The sequence below is a fragment of the Halictus rubicundus genome, chromosome 4 (genome assembly GCF_050948215.1).
Source record: "Halictus rubicundus isolate RS-2024b chromosome 4, iyHalRubi1_principal, whole genome shotgun sequence".
Classification (NCBI taxonomy): Eukaryota; Metazoa; Arthropoda; class Insecta; order Hymenoptera; family Halictidae; genus Halictus; species Halictus rubicundus.
In genome coordinates, this window is record NC_135152.1 from 2,333,064 (window position 1) to 2,359,068 (window position 26,005).

At 43.0% G+C, this 26,005-nt stretch overlaps 1 protein-coding gene and 1 long non-coding RNA gene across 5 annotated transcripts in view; one reads left to right on the forward strand and one right to left on the reverse strand.

Annotated features, from left to right (window-relative positions):
* Positions 1 to 26,005, forward strand: part of Nachra3 (nicotinic acetylcholine receptor alpha3 subunit) — a 175,379-nt gene that overhangs the window by 22,381 nt on the left and 126,993 nt on the right. For all 4 annotated transcript variants that reach the window (XR_013082084.1, XM_076786294.1, XM_076786293.1 and 1 more), the window contains exon 2: positions 14,583 to 14,626. The gene's annotated coding sequence lies outside the window, so the exon portion shown is untranslated. The remainder of the gene's footprint in view (positions 1 to 14,582; positions 14,627 to 26,005) is intronic.
* LOC143353177 (uncharacterized) overlaps positions 14,654 to 26,005 on the reverse strand; it is a 29,107-nt gene continuing 17,755 nt past the window's right edge. Inside the window, exon 2 of the long non-coding RNA XR_013082085.1 lies at positions 14,654 to 15,683. This is a non-coding gene — a long non-coding RNA (uncharacterized LOC143353177). The remainder of the gene's footprint in view (positions 15,684 to 26,005) is intronic.

Here is a 26,005-nt window from a genome sequence, read left to right on the forward strand (position 1 = left end):
CCGTCTTATTCATCAATGTTTTTAAACATATTTTTGTACTTGCTAGTCCGTCGATTATCTCTAACGTAACAGCTGTTCACTTTGAGTTGTTAAATTTTGATAGTCCGGGCCAAAATAGAACCGGGCTTCGCCGTCACGTCGGAGGGTTAAATGCATAAAATTGTACGCGATTTTTCGATCCTGTCTTCGCAGTGATTCGCATGAATAGTGTTAAAGCATGGAAGAGATGAAATAGGAGAAACGTGTTTACGAACGTAAATTTTCTTTGAACTCGAGCTTGCACAATCTTCGCGGTTCCAGTCTTGTTGGCTCGAGAATTGAATCCAATCTTTGTCATTACTCTGCAGACTAATTGCATATGCAGCTTCCTCTGCGGATTTAATTGCGGCTTCTTCTACCCGGTAGAACGGCTCACAATTAGTTTCGAATAGCTTTTAAAGCCTGGGCTTGTTTTATTCTTCTTGTTCTCGTTGTTTTTGAGACTCGCTGGTTTCATCGAAGTATCTGGCGTCAGGTGTGGATCGTGATACGAAGATTCGATGCATGTGTAACAAAATTGAATAGACGCTATTCAAAACAGCGGGTTTAACACGTTCAGTGCCATGTCACCCATATGTGGGTGACGGAATTATTTGTCCAAGTTTTAAAATGAATTTTTACATTAATGTATTCATTATACCAAATTTGATTAGGATCTATGAAATTCAAGAAAGTTGGAGGACTACGTAATATCATACATTTAATGATGTTCAATTTTTATTTCGTTAACAAGTTAACTGTGGAGTTTAATTTGAAAAATCCTACACGGCGCAGAATTAAAATGAAGCAATGAGGAATATACATAGTGTCCCAGCTAACTTGACCACCTTGAATATCTCGCTTAGTGTTAGTAATAGAAAAAAACGTTACCAAACCAATTAGGGTAGTAAATTAATCACTGATAATACCTATAATGCTTTTTGGATTTTTCATACCCAAGGTCACACGAAGGTCATTGTATAATATGTCATCGAAGAGGTCTTCACCCCTACTATTACATCCCGATAAAAAAATATATAGTTCCACTTAAAAAAAATTGATGACCTTGATATCTAGAAAAAAAAAGACCTTGAAAAAAATTTTTTCCGAATCACTATATTGCCACTTCGGTTAGGTTAATATTGTCCTATAACGTTTTTTTCTATTACTAACACTAAGCGAGATATTCAAGGTGGTCAAGTTAGCTGGGACACCCTATACACGTCGAACGCAGGTCAAATGCCGTTATTATATATTTCACGAAAACAGTAAAACAAAATGAGAAAGAATTACGTTTTTATTCGAGAAGAAATGAACAATTCATTAAAGTTAACCGCACCGCAATAGAGTTTCGGATTGACGTGTATACACGTCGAACGCGCTTAACTGGTTAAATAACACTTCGATTTTATGGAATTTTTGAGGTTCCTAGTTTGGCAGTCAAAGTGTTAAGTCGCTCGGGCTGGCACGAACGTCTGCTACAACGGTAAAAAGCCGATGAGAGAATGTCGATGAATTTGAGAAAAAATTCAGACCGACTCGGGGTTCGATCGCTCGAGGCGAATCCGGGCAGAGTTAACTGCTCGAGTTCTCCATGGTTCTGATGATCTCGCAGTCGTTTATTCGGTCGCTTCGCCTCTTTGTGCCGTCGCGTTGGATTGGCTACGATCGCCGATGTAAATGTGATTCAATAGAGGACGGTTAAGCACCGCTCGTGCTCGCGATCAAATATCCGACCGTGACGCCTGTAACCGTTAAGGCGGATTAAAGGGAAAGGTAGCTTCGTAAAAGTGACTTCATAACTTCGGCCGGCTGTTACGATACATTATAGGCGGCTCCTCTCGTAAAAAATTCATGAACACGCCGGTCTCCGCGCCGGTTGCTGTTAATAACCTTCGTTCGAGCTCCCGATCGTTTCGCTTTTCTTATTAGCCGCGTTTTTCTCCTTCCCCGGCTTTTTTTTTAACGCCTTCCGAACCTGTCAGACGTCGTCGCAATCTTCCAGTTGCTGCCAATTGTCTTCTGGATTGCTCCACAAGTTTTTTTACGCGACCATTAGTAGTTTTATGGATCGTTGTAGCCTGTGGAATTTGATGCATTTATAACAAACGTGAGTAGGTGTTTATTTCGTCTACTCATCGAATCGGTTAATTCCACAAAATCAAAATAGAAATCTTCGCAGGATAGTCTAGACTCATTTCCGAAAATCAATTGCCCCGAAAAAATAAGGAGTAGAGAGAATTGATGAAGTCGACGGTATCGAGCCTAGAAATCAACCACTTTGGCAACAAACTGCAAAAGCAATGCTCGAAAGATGGTTAATCGTTTTAGCGTAGCGAACGACCCATTCGATAAAATTTAATGCGATTCTCCTTTTATTTACATTTCAACCGACTAATCGATCTAACTAATTTCTGTTTGCCTCCGGTTTCCGTAAGTTAAATATACGATGTTAATCGTTTGCTGCGACGCTGAAAGAGGAACTCTGTGTTCCTGCGTTCGCTCGAAGAGATTAAACACTGTTAACAGAGAAAATATTTCGATAAAGTCTGTTTATCGGGACCGCGGATGGAGGAGTGTGTAAATTATGATTGTGATAAAAAAATTGTTCAGCGTAACAGCAGCTTCAGCGAGCGTTGTCGTAAGAGGGGATATTATTTCGGCAATGCGGCATGGGATTCAGTAGTCTTGACCGATTGCGGTCAGACGTCAGCGGCAGTAGCTTCCGATGGTCATGGCCGGACACATGATTTTCATTCGCCTAGGAGACAGCGCTGAAATTTCATTCCGTTTTCGCCCCGGGAACGATAATCGCTCTGGTTACGATAACATTGATTAGGACGACAATAAACTAGGCGGAGGATCTTCGTGCAAAATAAAAATTTTGTCCGCCAATTACAAGGCACTGGAGCTAAATCAAAATTTGTTTCTACATCATTGTTAACGGGACAAAATTAATCTGCTGATTAGTCCTTGATTCTTCTACCGTTTAAACTTGCAGCTACCCGTTCTTGTCAATGTATAAAATCCGCCTAATAACAACACCGTGTTCTTCGTTTCTGACCGACTATCGAGGAACGTACTATTCGATTTACGTTCAATCGTTGGATCGTTGCTTCCGTCAATCATTTTCTATATTAATTTGTTGTATAAGTTTGGTCGATTCGCTGCGGTACAGCGGATGCGTTAATTCCTGGTTAATATTATTGCACGTTTCGGCATTAGCCGAATCGGAAACTATTACGACTGCACTTACCTGTTATAATGCCGAATTATAGCAGATAATGGCGCGGGGAGTCGCGAATTTTCGGCGAATAGAGGGAACGGAAACGGTGACGTCACCGACAAGCCGGTTATACGCGCGTCGAGGAAAACGAATTAATTAATCGTTCAAGAGGAAAATTCGATTCGTGTCGCGCGACGTGTCAGATCGCCGAAATAAAGCTCGGTGCTCGATCGAACCTGATTCGATGTTCCGCGGTTTCAAAATGCTTGATAACGCTGATCTTATTGATCTTGTCGATGTCTTCTGGAATTTCTGGACACAATATTCTTATGGTTTGTTCGATCGAACAAGTTACTTCTACTTCGCCTAATTTTAAAAAGGTTGCAGAGTGGATGGTCAACGCGGCGAAAAAATTCCGTTGCACTTTTCGAGATCGATTATGGTCGCAGCCATATCAGCGAGCGTGTCGGTAGGGCTGTTAAAAACAAGAAAGAAAAATGTTCGCGGATCGAACTCTCGCAGCCGTTGAATAGAAAGGCTAAATCATTCACGAGCGATGGCTGCGTCGGGCCAAGTGATGCAGGCACGTGTTCCCAGCGAACTGTGCACACTCTCTCTCTCTCTCTCTCTCTCTCTCTCTCTCTCTCTCTCACACCCTCCCTCTTTTTCGCTCTCCCTCCCACCCCATAGATCTGTTTTCCGAATGCTCCAGTTAGTTTTACTTCGGTGAAACTCGGAACGACAGTTCGGTCGGAACTTTTCGCTATGCAAAGTATCGAATATTTTATTGGGGCATCCGGAGCGTGGCGTGGCCTGGCGTGGCGTGTTGCCTCCGCGTATTATGCGCCCGTGTTATTTAATGTCGACCATAGTTGCCGGCTTTCGCAGGGGGATGAGAGCTTCATGGATCAGACACGGTTCTCGGAATGCCGAGCTAGTTGTTCCTGTCGGATTTACCCCATTTGCATCGCCAGGAAGAATGAATAAGAATGCCCTTAGCTCGACGATTGTACTTTCGTTGTTACATTCGTGCAGAAACATTCCAGAAAGTAGCAAGACATACTCATATTTCAGTTATGTTGAATTGATTTTTAGAAATCGTCTTTCTACCGAAGGTGCTGAGGCTAATCACTGTATCCAAGCTCTATAATTTACTTTTGAGTAGTAATTTCAGAATTAGTTTTCACACCATACTCGTCCACATAATTTCCTGCATTACGAACGACATTACCGTCCCTTTTGTGCAACTCGTTTAGATATTCTCAACTGTTAGAAGCTGGACGCAAAGCTACACATAATATCAGATCATTCCATGAATCGTGCCATATTTTTATGGGAACTTTCCTCTATGCATTTTCACCTCTTCAACAACGTTTCCTATCGATGAATCGACACTAGAACGTATATTCCTTTACAGAAACAACGGGATTGAATTTATACAGATTTCGTAAGATTTTTATGGTAACGTGTACTCGAATAAAGTATACTGAATATTTGTCAAGCAAATACTTGTACAACCTCGCGAATTATCAAAGTAAAAATCCAAAACTTATTTTAATGGGCTCAATTTCTCAAATGAGCTAATTTCCCGACGTCGCACAGTGGTCCCAAATCATCAAAACGTGGTCAAAACCTCACAACTTATTAAAAACTTATTGGTTCTGCTTGACAATTGGTATTAGGCCGTTTTTGGGGTCGCTGATCACGAATCTGAACTTGAAATTAGAAAATTCGCTGTCTCATATTGACCTGAACGAGGGGGAAGACTAATTCTCCGGATAGCAAACTCTACCCTTTGTATTGTATAAAGTAGGTATTCTATTCGCACTTGATAGTTCCCAAAGAAGAAAGAATTGAAGAATTGCTGGTCTTTTTACGTACAATAAGATCCCATAATAAAAAATATAGGTTTCCATTTGAAAAACGAAGTTGACCTTCAAATGACCTTGAAAACGCCATCCAAATAAAAAACTGATACTGCCTTCGACACGTGTTTTACACTTTTTTAATATTTTTCATACTTTTCGAGATATTCGGCTGGAAAGTTTTCAAATGAACAGCCGATATAAACACAGCGTTCGTGTTTGAAAAATATAAAAAAATTTCGGATATATGATTCTTTACAAAAAAACTGACATTCTATTCAAAATCTGTTTAAATTTTACAGAAAGACTTAGTGCATATCTCTCACAGTTTTACAAGAAATGCAAGGAAAGCACATAAATACCTACTCTGCGTTACAAAAAAAAAAAGTGCTACGACCACAGAGGCACCTAGGGGCAGCTAATTTTTTTTAGAATTGCAAGATGATACTATGTAGTAGAAGCTCCAACAAGTTTTAGAGCTGGACCTGGTGAGACTTGCAACTTTTACTCTAAATCATAAAAATTTATGCCTTCACTTTTACTCTTTCTGTGCATATACAGTTATCAGTTAACAATAAACATTTGGCACTAAAACCTTCATACCTCCACAAATAGCATCCATAATGCACAATTAAAATCGAAACGTTTCAACACAATTTGTACACTGTGCACTTGAAATTCGCAATGTGCTTCACAAGCTTAAAAAGGTATGGTCTAATGAACTCGAAGTTTGGACTGTGACTGTTGGTCAGGTATAAAAAAACGACCTTTTTGCTGTTTACCCCCACTTAGAAACATTCTTAGAGTAACCACGCCCATACTTAAAACTTACCTAGCTGAAAGTTCATATTTTAGGTTTTGGCCACGTTTTCTGGCTTTAGGACCACTGTGCGTCGGTGACAACGATGGTTAAAGGAAAATGATTAAAAGTGATGGTAAGCGTTCTTGTTTTACGCGCACAGTCGGCGAAAAAATGACATTTACGGCTGACGGCAGGGGGCGTAATATGTTCGTCGGGGAAGATGCAGCGAGCAGAACAACGATTCGGTTGATCCAGCGGTTCCGGTGGGCGTGGGCGAGCATTTAGCGGGTCCGCTCGGCAAACAGCGAGCTTTCCGAAGGTTTTTCATCGGTGAACCTCGGTCGTTTCGTCAACAACGGGGAGGCAAAGCCACCACACCGGTGGCTCGTCGTTTCATCTGAAAAACCACCGTCCCGGAAACACGAGGTCCCGTTCGCCTAACCGGCGCGGTGGGGTTGCCGATCGCGCAAACAATGCTGAGACATTTTCACGCTCGAAAATGTTCAGCGAAACGTTCGCGTTCCCGCGAACCGGTAACCCGGCAGCGTTTTTTCCCCAGAGGAACGAAAGCTACCGTCCGTGGTCGAAAATGAAAAAAGAGAGCCGGGAAACGTTTCAAGATCATGCCGCGAACCATAATCACGTTTCGCAGGGGCTCTCGGAGGATCTCTCGAACGCCGCCGACGAGTCGCATTATCGCGAAGAACCAGTATTCGCGGGAGACGACGACAACGACGACTGCTCGTTGCTGTTCTATTTAACGTTCGCCGCGCGCGCGGGGCTACAGACGGTCCTACCGTTCGTTTTTCTTTCTTTCTTTCTTTCTTCCTTTTTTTTTTTTCACGTCGGCGAAACGAGAACATTTTCATTTCCGCGAAGAGGCCAGCCCCTCTGTCGGCCCTCTTCGGTTTCAGACTGTGTTGTTTTTGCGACAACCGATTCCTGACGGCCATCGTTGTACGTTGCTGCGCTGCTCGCTACGGAGTCGATCAAACGTAATCGAGAACGTTCGCTGGTCCGTCGGGAATTCTTAATCGAACCATCTCTGGGAGACACTGGGATGCACGGTTCTCTGCGAAGACTATGCGCTGAATATCTTAGCGGGACGGCTGAAATTGCTCGTTGAACATGCATGCACGTCTCCGATCGATCGGTGCTCAGAAAATCCATAAATATTATTCATCGAAATTGTCGTTCGAGTACTGAATTTCGGAAAAGTCAATTCAATGAATAGCTGTTGCATTGGGAATCACAAAAAGTCGAACGTGTACAAGAAGTAGCTTTACAAATGTATTTCAAAAAATTGACAATTCAAGCTGAGAACGTAAGTACCTATCTTTGTTTCTGTTTATGATGTACCTATCCTTATTTTCTGTAATCATTCCTCAACAGTAAACGTAACATTGTTGGACGGTAACTCGAACTTCAATTGCAAATAGTTAAGAATCTTGACTATGATTTTATGAAATAATGACGAACGAGTGGCATCAGTGGACCAGGACATAAAGAGGCCTTCAAGGGCTTTATTCGCGAACGTGATCGTTGCGCACAGTTCCTGGCGTCATAGAGGGTCGCATCCTAGATCGTTCGATGCGGAAATTCGCTAGAAGGACGCTTTTAAAGTCCTTTGGCTCTGGTGTTCAGTCAATAGACAGATCGAGGCACGAAGTCTCGCGAATAAATATCGCGAAACCCTTTCGCGCGCGCCTCTTTAGCGGTGAGATTCTAAAGCGCGAGAGCTGTTTCTCGCTCTCTCCCTCATTCCCTCTCACTCTCTCTCCCTCATTCCCTCTCACTCTCCCTCCCTCACTCCCTCACTCCCTCTCTCTCTCTCTCTCTCTCTCTCTCTCTCTCTCTTTCCCTTTCTGTTCTCCGGTAAATCAATGCCGAGTGTCGCCGACTCGGTGCACTCGACTCGAAACCTGCATACACGCTGACTCTCCTCCTCAGCGCACACCTAGCCGATGTTCTCCCGCTCGGACCATTTAAATATTAATTTATCACCCCCGCCTTTTGGCCAGTCGTCGCCAACGAACACTAATTTAATCCCCTGCTGTTACGTTTAATCCCCTGCTAACAGTTTCAAAAACAATCGAATAATGTTGACCATTCTCACAAAATAATCGATGATGTGTTTAGGATTACACGCTGCTTTATTAACACGTTAAGTGCCAAAAATCAATTCCAGAGATTCTCACAAAATCAGTGAAATTTAATTAATGAAACCGAAGCTAGAAATGTAAAACGTATTATAGACTTCTGAATTCTAAAGATCCTAATAAAATTCGGTTTATCTGGATATGTCACAATAAAACTGAATTTCTAAACCTAGTCAAAAATCACTGTCAGTCGTATGTGACTGACGTTGCAGTTAACGTGCTAATCAATTTTTTGAAACATTACGGTTAACACTAAACGTACCTCGGTGAAATGACCGGTTTCTTGTTTTACGATTACTAAATTTATAGAGACACTTTCGTGGAAAATCGTTGAAGTACATATATGCTTAAATAAAAATGACGCAGAATTGGAATAAATTGAATCTTATAGTTAAAAGAATAATACGAAAAAGAGGTGCATCAAAATTTACAACATCTCAGACAATGTTCTCACCATCACAAGGGTCCGCAGGAAAAGAGAAATTTTTCAAATTGGACACATCTCAAAACGAACATACATTTTTCAATATGTAATCTCTCACGTGTTACACCAGGTGTTCGTGTCGACCTGCCCACCAGAATCTCGTTGAATTATAGTTGAGCAACAGCCCTGGCGAAGTGGTGTTCCAGAGAAACTGTTTTTCCTCGGTAAACCTGTCCGACTGGCGAGTGCAATCGTTTCGACGGAATTCGAGTTCGAATCGACGATGCGATTTTCCGGCGAGTTCGATTCCTCTTTGAGAAACCGAGTGCGACCGTTCCCAGAAGGAGAAAGTTCTGGTCTCGAGGAATGGCTGAGGCTGTCAGGCCTCGTCGATTCGCCCGGAGAAATTCGACCTCGGAATAATGTCGCTCTAGAGATTAAGGAGACCGCGGGGCGTCAAAGCGTATCGACCGCGTTCGCGCGTCGACTTTCCCGTCAAAGCGTCCTCAAAGCGAACTTTCGACGTACCCGAAAGAACGGATTCCTCGCCGGCCAAATGAAGGCCGGTCCCCGGACCGCGATGGATCGACCGCGGTTTCTTAATGATCTCGACGGGCCATTGGGATCGAGACGAAAATTACTGGCAGATACACCTGCATACCTCGAGAAAGCACCGAGAAAATTCACCTTTTCACCAAATTCATTTTTTTTCACTCGAACGGTGATTCCGAGGCGCCACTGAAAATTGATATACCATTGTTCAGAATATCGTTTACATTTGTGGGATCAGGGCCCCCAGGTCAAATACGGAGATTAGGAAAAGTTGGAGGTTTCTGTTCGAGTGGCCCTTTTTCCTAAAATACTAGCAAATGGTCAGCATTATTCTATTTCTTCGTATTTGATAAATTATTAAACATTCACGTACGTGAAATGGGAAAGATTATGTGGACTGGTTTTCGGTTAAAATAGCTCCGAGTGCAAAGAGTTAATATTTATTGGGACAGGGTGCAGAGTAAAAAGGGAGTGCGGAATAGAGTCGAACGGAGTCGAATCGAAGCGGACCCGGTGCTCGAGAGCAGACATCGCATTGAGGAACATGCATGCGCAGCTCTCCTCGGTCTAACACAATGTGCCGGGTAGCGGATAACGCGTCAAGTCGTTCGCCGTCGCCGTCGCCAGCGGTCCGATCGATATTTTTCATTTTCTTTTATATCTCTCCTTTGAAGGTGTGTTTTTTTGGTGGGAAAAACGGCTTCTCGCCGAAGGATTTTTCTTTCACCTGACGCCTCTCGAGTGCGAAGGAATGACCGACTGCTTTCTCTCTCTCTCTCTCTCTCTCTCTCTCTCTCTCTCTCTCTCTCTCTCTCTCTCTCTCTCACTCTTGTCCACTGACTTTCGAAACGTTATCAGAAGACAGAGCCCGCTGTCGGAAAAGGCAGAAATGAAATTCTTCGGGTGACAGGGTCGCGTTTCGGAGAAAACAGCCGTGGAAAATGAAAGAGGAATCGGGGAATGTAAATAGCCGTATTCAACGCGGAAAGATATCAGAAAATTCGAGTCAGCTCGAAGTCAAGGTGTTTGCACGGTGTTATACGAGTAGATCTTTATGCAAAATAAAAATTGTCCCCATCGATCGCAAGAAAAAGCAGCCATTTGTACTCTGAGCTATTTTATGGAACTGACATAATAGGTAGCTGATACTGAAATGTTTAGTAACTTATTGAATACAAAAAAAAGGATTGAATAATGTAAACAATATTTTGAATAAAGCTATAGCATTTTTAATAGCACTTCAGAGTCACGGCTCGAGGGTTAACAGCCTTGTTAAGTTGCAAGTATCGTATTGACAATCTCAGATCTCCGATCTCCGTATCTCATCTCTTGTTTTCTTCAATTGTACCAACTGGTATTTGCAATCTACAGTCCGCGACAATACTATAAGACATCAGTTAAAACGAAATAGTTATGTGTTATATGAAAGAACTTCATCGTTTTTCATACAGAGTGTTATTTGTTACTTTTGGAGACGTCGTTTAACGCAGTGTTTTCGTTAGTATTTCTAAGAATTTGTAAGTAACACTAACTTACCTTTTATTAACTGCGACAATACTATGAGACAGGTAATATTTTTGTAAAAAATTAACACGTACAGCTTGCTTTTATCGGTTGTTAATATTTTGTGTTGCCACCTTTATCTTTTATGACATGTAACATTCTTTTTGGAATAGATTTACACAAATTTTCAATCGTTTTTTGCTTAATTTTCTTCCATACCATTTCAACGCAGTTTTTCAATTGTTCTACAGTACTAAACTGGTTTCCTTTAGAATACGCCTCCTTGACTAGTATTCCCCAAAGTATAGTATTTTCAATGATATTTAAGTCGGGAGATCTCGCTGGGCATAGTAAAACGTCTATTTCCTTATGTTCAAAGTAGACCTATACTATCTTTGCCGAATGCACAGCTGCAGTGTCTTGTTGGAAAATGTATTTTTGGTTGGCTATGGACTGAGCATGTTTTGACAAGTGCTTATCAATAACATCTATGTATTTCCTGCTGTTTATTTTTGTGGAAATGAATTCAATTTCAGTTCTTCCATGACATCCTATAGTCGCCCAAATCATTATTCCTCCTCCACCCATTTGTCGCCTTTGCAGTGTCAATTCCTCTTTTCTTAAATCGTGAAAATAATAATTTAGATTATCAGGGCCATTTAAAGTAAACCGTTTCTCGTCAGAAAAAATTACTTTCCTCCATTTCTTACGCCAATGCATGCGTTGTTCTGCAAACTCTAATCAGGCTTCTTTATGACGGATAGTTAGCGGCGGTCTTTTCAAATTTTACGCCTTTTTAAATTATTTGAAGCCTTTATTATTCATTGTACTGTCCTGACACTTGTTTTTACGCCAGGTTCTGTCGCAATTTGTCGTGGTGTTAACGTAGATTTCGATGCATGTCGTAAAATATTCTGTCTGTCTTATGCAGTTGTCAACTTTGGACGGCCTGCTGGATTCTTTTTACCATAGTTTTCACCATTTTTTAAATAATTATAAACTACACAACGGCTTCTTCGAAGAATATAAGAAATTTTATTGATAATTTTGATCTCTGTTTCATTTAATTTTTTTCCTCGTAGCATTTTGTATAAACACAAATATTGCAAGTTGATTAATATTTTTCAGGATTTTCACTTTCACTGTTTGCGTGCAACTGTCTTATAGATTTGTCGCGGTTAACAAGAGGTCAAGCTTGTGTAGCGTTCAAGTTCATAGAAATTCTAACGAAAACAGTGCGTGGAACGACGTCCCCAGAAGTAAATAATAACACTCTGCGTGAAAGACGATGAAATTATTTCATATAATCCATAATTATTTCATTTTAAGTGATGTCTTATAGTATTGTCGCGGACTTTATGCATAAAATCCGCAGTCCACGTGTGTGAGTGAGCTATGCGCGTTTACGAATGACGTCTCTGGAACGTCGGGATGAAATATTTCGATGTATTTCTCCGGGTATCGGAAGCAACGGCGCAACGGGCCCGCGGAAGATCGGCGAAATAATGGCGACGAGACCGCGTAAGAATGGCCTCCGACCGCGATTTATGTTCTGTTGGGGGAACACGCCGCGTAACGATCATGTTCCGTGTTACGATCGCAATTTCGCCGGCCATTACCCCCGTATGTAACGCGTCCCTTCGTGATACAGTGGTTTATTAAGAACGATACGTTTCTTTCGCCGGGGAATAATCTTCTTGCACGCCGCCCCGGCCGGGGCCGTATTTTCCATAGGAATTCACCGGTTTCTTGCGCGTTCGAGCAGACATTTTTATCACGAACGCACAATGCGGTACACGCTTGTTTATTCGTTACACGGAGCAGATATCCGCACAATGAAATTTCACTTGGAACGTGCTACGTGTTCGAATACCTACAGTCGAACAAGTTGTGGAAAGCGAAGTCTGCGACGCAAACAAAATATATTTGTAGGGATTTCAGGTCGGACTGGTCGACACCAATTATACAGTTCGTCCCACCAGCTCTGTCCACTTGAATATCTTGATTATCTCAAACAATACGAGAAAATGTTACTTACAGAGGTTGTAGGGTTTGAGAAACTACATAATATGGTATAAATGATATTCTTGCAAGTGGAGGCGTAGAGAAGATATCACCTTTGGTTTTTTAAATGGAATGTCCAATTTTTCCAAGTATTCTGAGTATAAAAGTACTAAAGTGTACTTGTCTTAAAACTTACCGTTGCTGAGATATTTGACTGTTTTCATTCTATTACTTTCATTATGGAACGTATTCAAGGATATGCTCACTACGGTAAATATAAACATTGGTAGGCTTTCGACGTCTCTCAGTGTCAGTCAGTTTCTCAGTTAGTGAACATAAGATAGTCAATATGAAATTTTTATTCGAAGGACAATTAGAGATGCTTCTAATTTTTGGAAAGTAAGAGAAACGCAATTGTGGCACGGCACGGTGAAAGATATCCAAACTGCATATGCTCTTCACACAAGATTTTTGAAAGATTGTGTAAAAAATTAGAAGGAACTGGAAGTCTCGTTGTTCGTAAGATGAATCGTGAAAAGCCTGTATGTAGCGATGAAGATGATGAAATTAATGTTGTTGCGATGGTACATTATAATCTTCATATCAGTGTACGTTAGATTCAGCGCGAATCTGAAGTCAGCAAAAGTAGTGCATCACGAATTCTCACTCGTCACAAATATCATCCGTATCACATTAGCCTTCACCAGAAATTACACGACATGGATTATGTAAACCGTGTTAGATTTTGTGGATGGGCTCAAGAGCAGCTACAAATCAATCCACTTTTTTTCTCTTGAATACTATTTACCGATGAGCCTAATTTTACCAGCACTGGGCGTGTTAATTTACAAAACACGCATTATTGGTCAGTAGAACATCCTCACTGGCTACGAGAAATTGATCATCAAAGACGCTGGTCCATTAATGTGTGGTGTGGAATCATAGGGCAACAAATAATTGGGCCTTATTTCATCGACGTCACTTTTACTGGTCAAAAATATGATACGTTTTTTATTAGAAAACGCGCAATTAAGCGTTCGTCAGACAATGTGGTATCAGCACGATGGATGTCCAACACACTACGCTCGAAGGGTGAGAAGTACACTGAATGAAGTATTCCCAAATCGATGGATAGGACGCGGTGGCACTATTTGCTGGCCAGCACGAAGTCCAGATTTAACATCCCTAGATTTTTTTTTTCCCGGAAGATATGAAGCAACGAATTATCGCAGCGTGCGCTACAATAGACGCTCCAACAATAGGACGTGTAAGAGACGCAACAGTTCAAAGACTACAACGTTGCGTCGCTGCAGATGGCCGACATTTCGAACATTCTTCATGAAAACAGTGAAACATCTCAGCAACGGTAAGTGTTAGGACAAATACACTTTAGTACTGTTATACTCGGAATACGCCGATCTGTCGAAATCGAGCATAAAAAATTGGACATTTCATTTAAAGAAACAAAGGTGACCTCTATATCTTCTCTACGTCTTCACTTGCAAGAATATCATTTATACCATATTATGTAGTTTCTTAAACCCTACAACATCTGTAAGTAACAATTCGCACACGACCAATTCGGCAAAAACGCTTGTCGTTTTTGTGTTCTCGTCGCCCTAGCCGTTGATTCCTCCTCACGGCTTTGTCCCCTACGTATTTAATAACGCTAATACCATTACACGATTAAAGCTAACCCCGACTCGATATATTCCGTGAACAGAAACTTTATACAACTCTGCGTCATTTTGCAAACAGTACTTCCCTGATATCGTTCCCCCGTCGTCCGCACGTCTCGTGGTGCATCATTAATGCACCAGCCGGTCCAATAAAAGCGCGGAGATGCGTCCGGTGTCGAGTTGCATTTTTAATCGCGTCCGCGTCCGGTGAACCTTCGAAATAATTCGGAAGGTGAATCGATCACCATCCGCCCCTCGATCTGGCGAACCTATCAGGTTGGATCGCTGGTGGAAGACAAAATTCTTGTCACGATCGTTCTACAAAAATTCACGGTTCTTCTTTGTTTCAGGTGACCATCCAATAGCAGCGTTCCCAGCGTCGACACGGCCCACGGTGAGTCAATTTTTCTCGATATATACTCGTTCGAAAGAAAAGTCTTTCTATTCTCTCGCGAACAGCGGCGCGCGTTTTAATAGCGAGCAAAGTGGCTGCACACATATTTGCCGAACAGATGGACTTCTCGGGAGAGAGGTAGGAATCACGATGGTCCCGGAGAGAGCTTATCGTTCTCCGGTTAAAAGATAAAGCGACTTCTCGGTCCGATATTCGCGCAGAAATTCCAATCGTTATCCGCGATTATGCGAAGCTCTTCCCCCATAGAGTCTTGTTTGTCGGGGCCGTTCTCGCTCCTCGTCCGTGTAACCACTCGAGTACGATCTTTCTGCCGATTGATCCTGGAAAAAGGATCGCCCCGCCATTAACTACGGCCGTTCCACTCTCTCGTTCACTTTTTCTTCCCCGACGCTTCTTTTTCCCTCCATCGGTTGCGCCGACGGTCCGCACATCTTCAGCTTCTTCCGGTCCCATCGACGATCATAAACTGCCGGCTGAATGCACCTCGATCCTTGTAATTGCTCGCGGCCGAGCAGCGACGAACAGTCCAAGTATTGGCTGGACGAATCTTATGCGAATAACTCCGGCAGTCGTCGTCCGATGCCCGACGTGTTCCCGAATCAGATAGAGAGAAAAATAGAGAGCGAGAGAGAGAGAGAGAGAGAGAGAGAGAGTGAGTGAGAGGGAATGGGAGGGACCGGTCGATGGAGAAGAGGAAATTGCTCGAACAAATTGAAAAGCGCGGACGCTTCCCATTAGGCCGAACGAGCCGAGGCACGATTTTACGGACCGCCGGAATTATACTTTCAAAGTGCTTCGGAAGGCGCATCGGCGTTGGATGAGCTTGCTTCAGCCTAAAATCTTTTTTCTTCCTACCACGCCGTCCACGGGGATTATACGGGATCCGACCCATGTCTTTCACCTTCCACTTTCTCGGCGCGCTTTCGTCTTCTCGGTTTCCCTTTTCTTTCCTCGGTGTCTCTTTCCGATCGCCCGTTCCAACTTACTTAGGTCAATCTTACTAGTTCTCGCCTCCACGGCCAGTTCACCGCATCGTCTGTAACGAAACAAATTAACTGTAGGGTTATGAATGAGCCACTGTATTAGAATGATTGTTTAGAGTGACTGTGGACGCGACATTGTGGCGCCAGCGTGTTCGGGTCCTGCGTGAAAGGAACTCTGTTTGGGCCGAAGTGTGAAAGAAGAGTGTTTGGGTCTCTCGGTGACAAGAGTAAAGTGTTTAGGGGCGCCAAGCGCAGGGCGTACGTGACTGTTTGGGTTTTCCGAATGGATGTGAAACTGATAGAGAGAGAATGAGAGCGCAAGAGAGGAAGAGTGAAAGTGGGCCTTGTATAAAAGGGACGAATGCGAGGGATGTTATGGCAGTCAGTCAGTAGAGAGAGTGTCAGTCGGTAGAGAGTCGGTCAGTAGAGAGAGAGTGAGTTGATGAGATATTGAATATTGAATTGTCGTTTGAGAGTCGATTTGTTGAAGTAGAATAAAGGACTATAGCGAAATCGGTGTGAGCTCGCTCCACCCGATACGTCACACCTAAGACGTAGGAGTTTCCTTTAAAATATTCCTACATAACCTTTAACGGACCAATGCCGCCACATAAGCGGCATGGCACTTTTACTTACCGGGTCCAATGCCGCGTATATAGAGGCAAAAATCAAATTTATACCATCTTGTTACCCTATTACTCTGAATATACAGGGTGTGGCCGGACGGATGGTACAACCGGGCAGGAGATGATTCTACATGTAAAAATAAGTCGGAAGAAAAGGATAACAATTTTTCGTTCGACACCTTGTTTTCGAGAAACTAAAGCAGATACTAAAGCACGCGAAACTGACAGGATCTTTAAACTCGATTTTCTCGAAAACCAGGCGTCCACCGAAAAATGTGATTCCTTTTTTACTTAGTTTTATGTGTAGAATCATCTCCTGCCCGGTTGTACCACCCGTCCGGCCACACCCCGTATATTAATAAATTTTCACTAAAATATAAATATTTTCCTTTTTATTCTTGATATAAAAATGTTGAGTCCACAGTTTCTCTTCGTATGAAAGATAGCTTGGACCTGGTGGAAAGTAAACTTGAAATATTTCCGGACCGTTAATTCCTTAACCTACAACTTCAGTGGCGGCCATATACTTACGTACAGTTAATAAAATTAAATATTATTTCCTGTACACTTATACGTTAAACAAGTATACGAAAATCGATTATATTTTTTATAAGTTTACAATGTATGTAATAAGATATCAAAATAGCTTTCCTTAATTTACTATAATTAAAAAGTTTTTTATATGTTTATACTGAAGTGTAAAATTTTCTGCGGACACATAGTTAAGTACACATCGATACACCTATATTTTTACATGTTTCTTTAACTCATAATTATAATACATCAATATTTCGTATGTAGACCCTTATTTTTGATAATTGCGACACATCTTCGCGGCATGGATTCGATAAGTCTAGCACATCTATCAGCAGGTATTGAATTCCATGCTTCCTGTACAATAGTGTACAATTCATCAATATTTTTCGGTTTTTGTTTATTTATATGTTTGTCGACATCAATCCATAGCATCTCGATTGGATTCAGATCCGGAAATTGTGCTGGCCACTTCATTACGTAAATATTATTGTCGCTCAAGAAAGTCTTGACGACTTTTGCGGAATGTATCGGATCAATATCCACTTGATAGATCCATTCTTTTGGTATGTATTCTTTGGCGAATGGTAGCAATACATTTTTTACAATATCCAAATACACGTATCTGTCCATGATTTCAATTATCCGATGAATAGGACCTGTACCTTTCACTGCCATAGCCCCCCAAACGAGTACCGAGCTACCACCACCTTTTACAGTCGGTTTAATTCAATTTTTATGAAATTCATTTCCTTTGCGACGTCTCAGGTATACTTTACCATCAGATCCAAATCGATTAAATTTCGATTCGTCTGTAAAAATTACTCTGCACCATTTCTGGGGCATCCAGTTTAAATGTTCTTTCGCGAAAGCAATCCTAGCCCGACGATTTTTTTCTGAAATGAACGGTTTCTTTCTGGCAACGCGTCCGTATAGTTGAAACTCGTTAAGTCTTCGCTGGACAGTTCTAACACTTATTTTTTCATGGAGATCTATTGATATTTCATTGTGGATGGCAACTGCAGTTTTGAATCTGTCCGCTTCAAACAATCGGTGAATCTTGCGATCAGTTCTTTGATCAGTTTTTCGAGATCTCGTTTTACGAGGGACGTTGTCTGGTGTTCCATGTAGTTTAATATGTTGTATAGAATGATGGCAAGCCATAACGAATATTTCTAATTTTGCGGAAATCTTTCGGTAGGACATTCCATCCTTTCGAAGCTGTTGCACTAATCGCCGCTATTCTGGCGTGATATTTCTACCTTTACTCATCACAGCACAATTGTAATACATCTAACTGTAAACACTGCTCAACAGATACTAGTAAATATTGTTTACATTTGACTTAGTTAGCTGTGCGATACAGCAGCGTACGTAAGTAGTTGTCCGCTACAAAACCGACAGATCGCAACAAAATATTTACAAAATACTTATTTTCTCGAAATAAGTCAAAGTTCTACTGCAGATATGTACACCAGGGTCTAACACACTTAGAAATAAATTGTTGATACTACTATCTGAGTTCCGTAGAAATAAGTCAGGTTTTAAAGTTAAAATATGAAGTGTACGTAAGTATATGGCCGCCACGGTACGTGTGAGACACGTGGTCTGGTATGCGGGCCAAACTGATTATCACGGGCCTGGCCCGTAGTACACCCATGTAAATAGACCCGCTGCGCGATCTGTTTTACGTTCTGGGCCCAGGTTGTTGGAACGTAAATCGTAGTTTAAGGGGTCAAGGGTTAACACTTGCGTAGAATGTATTATATAGACCTGTACTTCCGCGTCGATGTTACCAATGTGGAAATTATTATATCGGCAAGGTCATCAACCGACCGGGTCGTTGCCCTCACACCGAAAACAAACGCTGCGCGCCCGAACATCAAATAACACGCGTACTTGTGTATTGTAAACAGTCGAGGACCGGGGGAATGAACTGGCAAGTAAACCTAGGCCAGTGTCATCGTCCGTACCCCGACCAGGTCACGAAAAAACCCATGTAGGTGCGCCGAGACGTACCTGTGTGTAGGACGACAAAGCCAGGCCGCGGAGGACGCGGAACGGCTTTTGTTCGAAAACCCAACGATACGAAACACCGTACGAAATACGAACTCGATCACGACTTACGGTTACGAAACCTCGGTTAACGATCACGATTTACGGCTTGCGATTAAGGATTTGCGAATACGGACACGTTTTGTATTATCCTTGTAATTTTAGCTTTGTTACCCCTGTCGCGTTATTCGAAATAAAGGGCAGATATTTTACTCCCAAAAAACCTACGCCAATGCCCAAGGAACGTCACTTAACACTTTGTATGTCCAACTGGCAGCCTCGGGAATAGAATAAAATCAAAGAAACTTAACGAGGTTAATAGTTAATATTGCGTTAAATATTTCCGTCCTCCATTTCCGGGAGACGTGGCACTCAAATAGTGTACTCGTAATTGCAAAGTGAACGAACCTTTTTGGCTAATTTAATAGTGTGTGGAGAAACACTTGAATTTCCATTTACCTCCGGTGATCTATACCGTATAGGCGAATTCCGCTAACATCGTCGCGCTGATTTGTAAGACGAGGACGTTTTGTAAAATTGTCCAGGGTCTACTTTCGAGCCAGAGTCAATTTGAAAGTTGGATGAGTCTTCCAGGCTCGGGTGAAACAGAAAATACAGCAAATTAGAATTTTGAGGTTCGGCTGGGAGGGTCCACAATATCCCGGACAAAGACGTTCTCGCGTAGGAGGGGAGGCAGCAGACTATATTCCCAAGGCGGAGCGTGATTCCGCCGTTTCGTCGGATCGCGAATATGAAACGAGCGAAGGTGTCGAGCACGCCTCGCGTTTCCTGTCGCTCTCGTTCCCCATTCCCGGGCGAAATCAAATTTTTACCGCGGGCCCGAGTATCTCGCTTCGCGAGGAATTCCTCGGGTAACCGAAACCCACCCGACGGTCATTGCGAGCCGCGGTTTTTATCGACCTAGGGGGTTGATTTCCAATAAACGGACCCGCAGCCGCCGCCGCCGAGATAACACGCACCGATCGCTCTTCGAACTTTAGGGGATCGTTTTGCTACAACCCGCCGAAAAAGTCGATTTTTTGGTCTGTTTGTCAAGATTAGACACCTAGCAGAGATCGTAAGATCGTAACCGAGCACCTAGAAGCTGTATTAATTAGGCTGCGAATCTTTGTGCAGAATAAACATTGTCCGCACTGATTGCGAGACATAGAAACGATATCTCCGAAACTAGTGCGCAGATAAAAAAAGTATGCTACGAAAATTGCTGGTCTTTTTACGTACAATAAGATTCCATAATAAAAAATATGGGTTTCCATTTGAAAAAACAAAGTTGACCTTCAAATGACCTTGAGAACGCCAACCAAATAAAAAACTGATACTGCCCTCCTATTTACCCCTCGAAATCCTTGGACACGTGTTTTACACTTTTTTGATATCTTTCATACATTTCGAGACATTCGGCTGGAAAGTTTCCAAACGAACACCCTGTAGAAAGCTCTGCAGTTTTGTTTCCTAGATTGCGGGCTGCATTCGTGACATGTCTACAATTTTTAAGCTCGCGAATTTTCTGTCGGCTTTTAAAGTACCTAATCCTCATTACATCTGGGTTTTGTAGCGCTCTCTTACAGAGAAAACGAAGCAGACGCCTGACGAAGGTTTTGCGCACGAAATTAAAATCTGTGCATTTTAACACGCAACAAAACTTTGAGTTTCGAATGGATGAATTTGCGGCGAAATCTCGAATTCCGCGGACGCGTTCGGCTATCTCTCCCGTTATCGACCGGCAGCTGTTTTTCCCTTCGGAAATTTCCTGGAACAAGATTCGCGTTCACGATCGACGTTCGAAGCAATTAAGTAGCAGCGGGCGTCGCGTGTTCGGCGGATCGTTTCGACTTTAACGTCGCTTTAAATACCGCGCGGCGACGTTGAAGAGCGTCGAGAATGTGCATCGCGATGCACGCGTGTCCGCTCACGGTTAGCCGGCTTCATTATAGACGACATTCTATTAATTATAAACGAAAACGCTCTCCCGTAGCAACATGCTCGCCGTTAGGGAATCGATGGTTTTCGGTGCTGCGCGGTGATCGAGAGAACGTGTTCGAGCGGCGGACTTGAAATGGACATTAAGGTGTATAATCATTAAAGTTGAGAATTCGAAGGAGACTTCGCGGAATCGGTGATTGGTTATCGGAAAGCAGGATAGGCGTTGGACATTGTAATTATACGCGGCCCGTGTCGAAATGGACAAATCGTTGATCAAGCGTGGAAACTCTTGACCCTCCGCGAAGAGTACCTCGCTTAATTGGAGCACGGTATTAATTACGCAATTTCCGGCTGGGATTATATTATTATTCCTCGGCCTGCTTCCTATCCACTTCGATGCCCGCCTCGAACTTTCCACGTGTTTCTATTGGAATCGTGTCGTGGCTGGTCCTAACGACATCAACTCGTTAGCCGATCCACGAGACGAATTCACTCGTCCTTTACGCCCACCGTCGATATATGTGTCTCTATAAAGCTTTGTCCCGGACAAAATCGGTTTCGAAAATCACTTTGTTAGGCGGTCATCCGTGTTTGAGCAAGTGGAATAAGCCAGTCGGGTTCAGACACCTCGCAGAGTTCTACGAAGAAGCCCACCGTCGATATATGTGTTTCTAGAAAGCTTTGTCCTGGACAAAATCGGTTTCGAAAATCACTTTGTTAGGCGCTCATCCGCGCTTCGAGTTAGTGGAATAAGCCAGCCGGAGTCAGACACCTGGCAGAGTCCTACGAAGAAGTCCTCTGTAGCCGCTTTACACTCACATTAGCGGTCATTAGGATGTTTGTGCGAACTAAAAATTGTGAGCGTTAATCGGAGGATGCAGTAGCTATATAGACGTTTATTTATTTTTTTAAATATCAGGGGTATCCATAAGTAATCAATTATTTGCAAAGAATTTGTTTTGCCTTTAGTTCTGTACCGATCGTTGAAGAGGAAACACGTATTTTTTTTACAGTTTTCGGTAAAGCAGCCTGTGTTCTAAATATTCTAAAAAGTATAATCTTTTTTTACAACCCTGCAATAAAATGGCGGCGTCCGTACCTTCCGAGGATCATATTCGTCATTGCATACTTTTTCATTTTCATGCGGGATTTAATGCAACGGTAACAACGAAGAAAATTTGCGATGTTTATGGACATGTATTGAACGTCATCAAGTGTCAACGTTGGTTCAGAAGGTTTGCTGCTGATGATTATGATCTCTCTGACAGGCCTCGAAGTGGACGACCAGTTGAATTTGATGATGACACCCTAAAATCTCTAGTGGAAGCTGATACAAAATTAAGTATACAAGAATTATCGAGAAGCCTTGGGTCCACATGGTCAACTATACAAAGGCACCTAAACGAAATGGGAAAGACATATAGGCAAGGAATATGGGTACCGCATCAATTATCTGAGACCAACAAGAATATTCGTCGATCAATTTACACTTCATTGCTATCCAGATTTCGTAGAGATCCATTTTTTAGCAGAATCGTTGTCGGAGATGAAAAATGGGTTCTTTATGATAACATAAAGCGTTCCAAGCAATGGTTTTCTGCAAGTCAAACCGCAATATCAACCCCTAAACCTAGCTTATTACTTAGAAAGGTGTTACTGTGCATTTCATGGGACTGTCGTGGCATAATTCACTTTGAGTTGTTGAAACCTGGAGAAACAGTTACTGCTGAGTTGTATTGTCAGCAATTACAATGGCTGTATTGAGAACTATTGAAAAAGAGGGCATATTTAGTTCACAGAAAAGGTGTAATACTGCAAATTGACAATGCCCGGCCCCATACAGCGAAACTTACTCAGGAAAAAATCAAAGAATTGCAATGGGAAGTTTTACCGCACCCCGCATACTCACCGGATATTGCTCCCTCCGACTACCATCTTTTCAGATGTCTGGAGCATTATTTAATAAATAAAACATTCACTTCTGTAGAAGATGCAAGGAGGCACCTTGAGTCATATTTTGCTTCACGAACCCTGGATTTCTATAATAGAGGGACTAAAAATTTGCAGGAAAGATAGCAAACTGTCCTCGATAATGATGGAGATTATATAATAAATTAAGAAATAAAAACCTGAATTTACTACAAAGTTTGTTTTAGATTTGAAAATAATTGATTACTTATGGGTCCCCCTAATAATTCAATAGTTCAGCAGAGAAAATGAGCGCCGGTCACCGACGAGTAGCGTGGTAGTCAACGTGTTAACGACTCTGCGTACATTTCGAAGGAGAACCAGCTGGTCCGTGGTGCGAATCAATCGAAAAATTGCAAGTCAGTCCCCCGTCGCCGGTGCCGCGCCACTCCCTTGTTCCAAATTCCGAACTATCCGATGCGAACGTTCGGATAAATGGTTGGATCGTGACGGAAATAGGTGACGTACGATCCACCGCTTCCTCCAACCGCGTCGTTGCCCGCCGAAATACGAACATTCGCCGGATGCCGAATTTTTAGTGCGGGACTCGTATTCGCCTGATCGGAAAGTTCTGCCGTGCCACCTCGGCCAAGCGAACGACACTGTTTCATTTTTATTATACAGACATTTTTATCGCACCGACTCTACCGACGGAATCTGCAGTCGACGAGGACACTGCCGGAACGTCCGAGAATAGAGTCCAAATATTACAGCGAATCGGTGTCGGGAGTACCGGCAATGTTCAACAGTTTCGACAGTATGGTTAATTGTCATCCGCAGATCTGTAACCGTTAACTTTGTTTCTTGCGAAAGACAAACTATCCTTGTATTTAATGTCTTTCCGGGCTCTAGAAGCCCTTAACAGGTCAAGGTTGGTATCTCTTAATAGGTGAAAATCGCAATTTCTAGGAAAGACGAAGTTTGTCGTAATTAGTTTGTGGATTCTTATGCAAAATGAAAATGGTCCAAGTCTATTGTAGGAGACAAGAGGTAAATAAAATGATGTTCTCTCTTTGAACACGTTAACTGCCACGTCTGTCACATATATGACCGACAGTGATTTTTGACTAGGTTTATTCATTCTTATTGTGGCATACCCTGATAAACCGAATTTGATTAAGATCTTTAGAATTCAAAAGGATTAAAATAGCATCCCATATAATACATTTAAAATGTCTAGTTTCGCCTTCATTAATTAAATTACACTGCTTTTGTAAGAATCTCTGGGAATGATATTTGGCTCTTAACGTGTTAATGACCTTGAAAAATCGAAACCTACGTAAAAATGTCCTCAAACCCCACTAATTTTTGTCACAGATGCATAAAATCCGCAGTCTGGTTTTGGTAACACTCTCACACTTCATAGAACCTAATAATCATAGATTTTCCTGTAAAAATTGACTTTCAAGATTGGTAAAAAATTTGCGTCAATCGTATGCATGTGTGATCGACGTGGCACTGAAAGGGACAACAACTCGGAATGCTTTTGCATCATAATCGAGACTGGTCCTTGCACGACATAGGACCGGAAAGGATCTAAACTCGTAATCCTGTTAAATGGACAATGACCTTCTGTGTTCATTAATGAAGGTTCTATTAAACGCCTCGAGGCCAACGTAACCGAACGCCGGCTAAATGGATAAACCCGGAGAAAATTCGAAATTGTTTATCTCGTCGAGAGATTAGACAAAGTCGTGGCTGATCGAGGCGTGGCGAGGCGAGGCGAGACGAGGCAGGGCGAGGCAGAGCGCGGACAGCGAATCTCTCTTAAGGCGGAGTCGTTATCCGGATAAAGATCGCGCAAAAGGAGCCAGTTAGCCGGGTAGCGGGCCGGATGAGGGTCGCGCTCGGGTTCTCTCTCTCTCTCTGTCTCTCTCCCGCTCTGTCTCTCTCCCGCTCTCTGGTTTGCTCTTGGTCTCTTTCTCTCTAGGGTAGCTCGGCAGGTAGGGCTCAGGAATCGACGTTCCGCGAAATAGTTCCACAAGGTGGCTACCCCCTCGCGCCCGTTCCCTCCGTCGGCACCACCTCTTCCTCATTCCCCCGCACAACGGCCTATTTTCCGTATTTTCACTCTCGTCCTCGTCCCGCGCGCAGCTTTTGTTGCTCCCTTTTCACATTGCCCCGGCCCGTGGATTCAGGTCAGCTCCGGTCGTTGCTTTTACAGCGACGGCCCTCCGCCGCGCTCCATCGGGCCACCCACACACCTACACACATCCCACAACACGCTCGTACGGTTCGTATAGTTCGTATAGACCCACACACACGATCGCGGTCGCGAGCACATCGCTCGAACCTAGACGACATGTGCCGGCCTGTTAAAATTGCCGGAAACGCGCTACTTCGCCGGGAATAATTGCCAGGTCTAGGAACAGGCATCGATGAGGGATCGATCCCTCGTTTACGCGAAACTGTAATCCCGCGGGACTCCCTCCGAGAGAGGAAAGAGGGAGAGAGGGAGCAGCGTCGGGAAAAAGGGTTCCCGGAACAGCTGTGTTTGTCGGTGGATGGCTGTTGAGGTTCACGGTTTGCTGGCGAGTGCCGGTCGATGGGCAAACATCTGCTCGCCCGCGATTAGGACCTAGTTACAGCCGCCTCCTCTTTTTAGAGGTCGTTAGTGTTTGTCCGCTCTGGTGTTCCACGCGCGCCTGTGTTTGCTTTTGTGTTTGTGTTTCTTCGCCGCTGTTTGCGTTGTTACCAATCAATCGAACCGCTCCTGGCTCCTAAGTCTGTCGCTCCCATCTAGTTGCCTAGGATTGGACTCCTCGAGTCCTATGACTTCCGGGTGTTTGGTTCTTGCGTTGTCAGGTTTGGTCCTTCTCAGGCTTCGGAACTCCGAAGGTTCGTATAGTTTGCTTTATTGGGTCGAGAAATCCCAAATATTTTACAGCTAGAAAATTGTGCAGCGTTTAAACCTTAGATGAGACCCAGACCTCGAAATTGGAGAACCACTAGGTCCGGGGCATTGACCTCCAGGTTAGAGGATCTTTGAACTTGAGGTCGAATGCTTTGAACACTTCTTCCACAGAGATCCATCTTCCAAGTTTGCGGGTCTCTAAGCTCGAGGCGTTCTTCCGCCTTCCTCTATTCTCAAAACTGTGTAGGCTCTTGTAACATGCAGCCGTTCTTGGGAATCTCTGAATTAGCGATGAAAAGTCTGTGAACTTTTTCCGACCACGTGCGAATTCCATATTTTCCCCTACATAGTCATGCAAAAATCGTAAACCCCCTCAAACCACTTTACAAGTTAT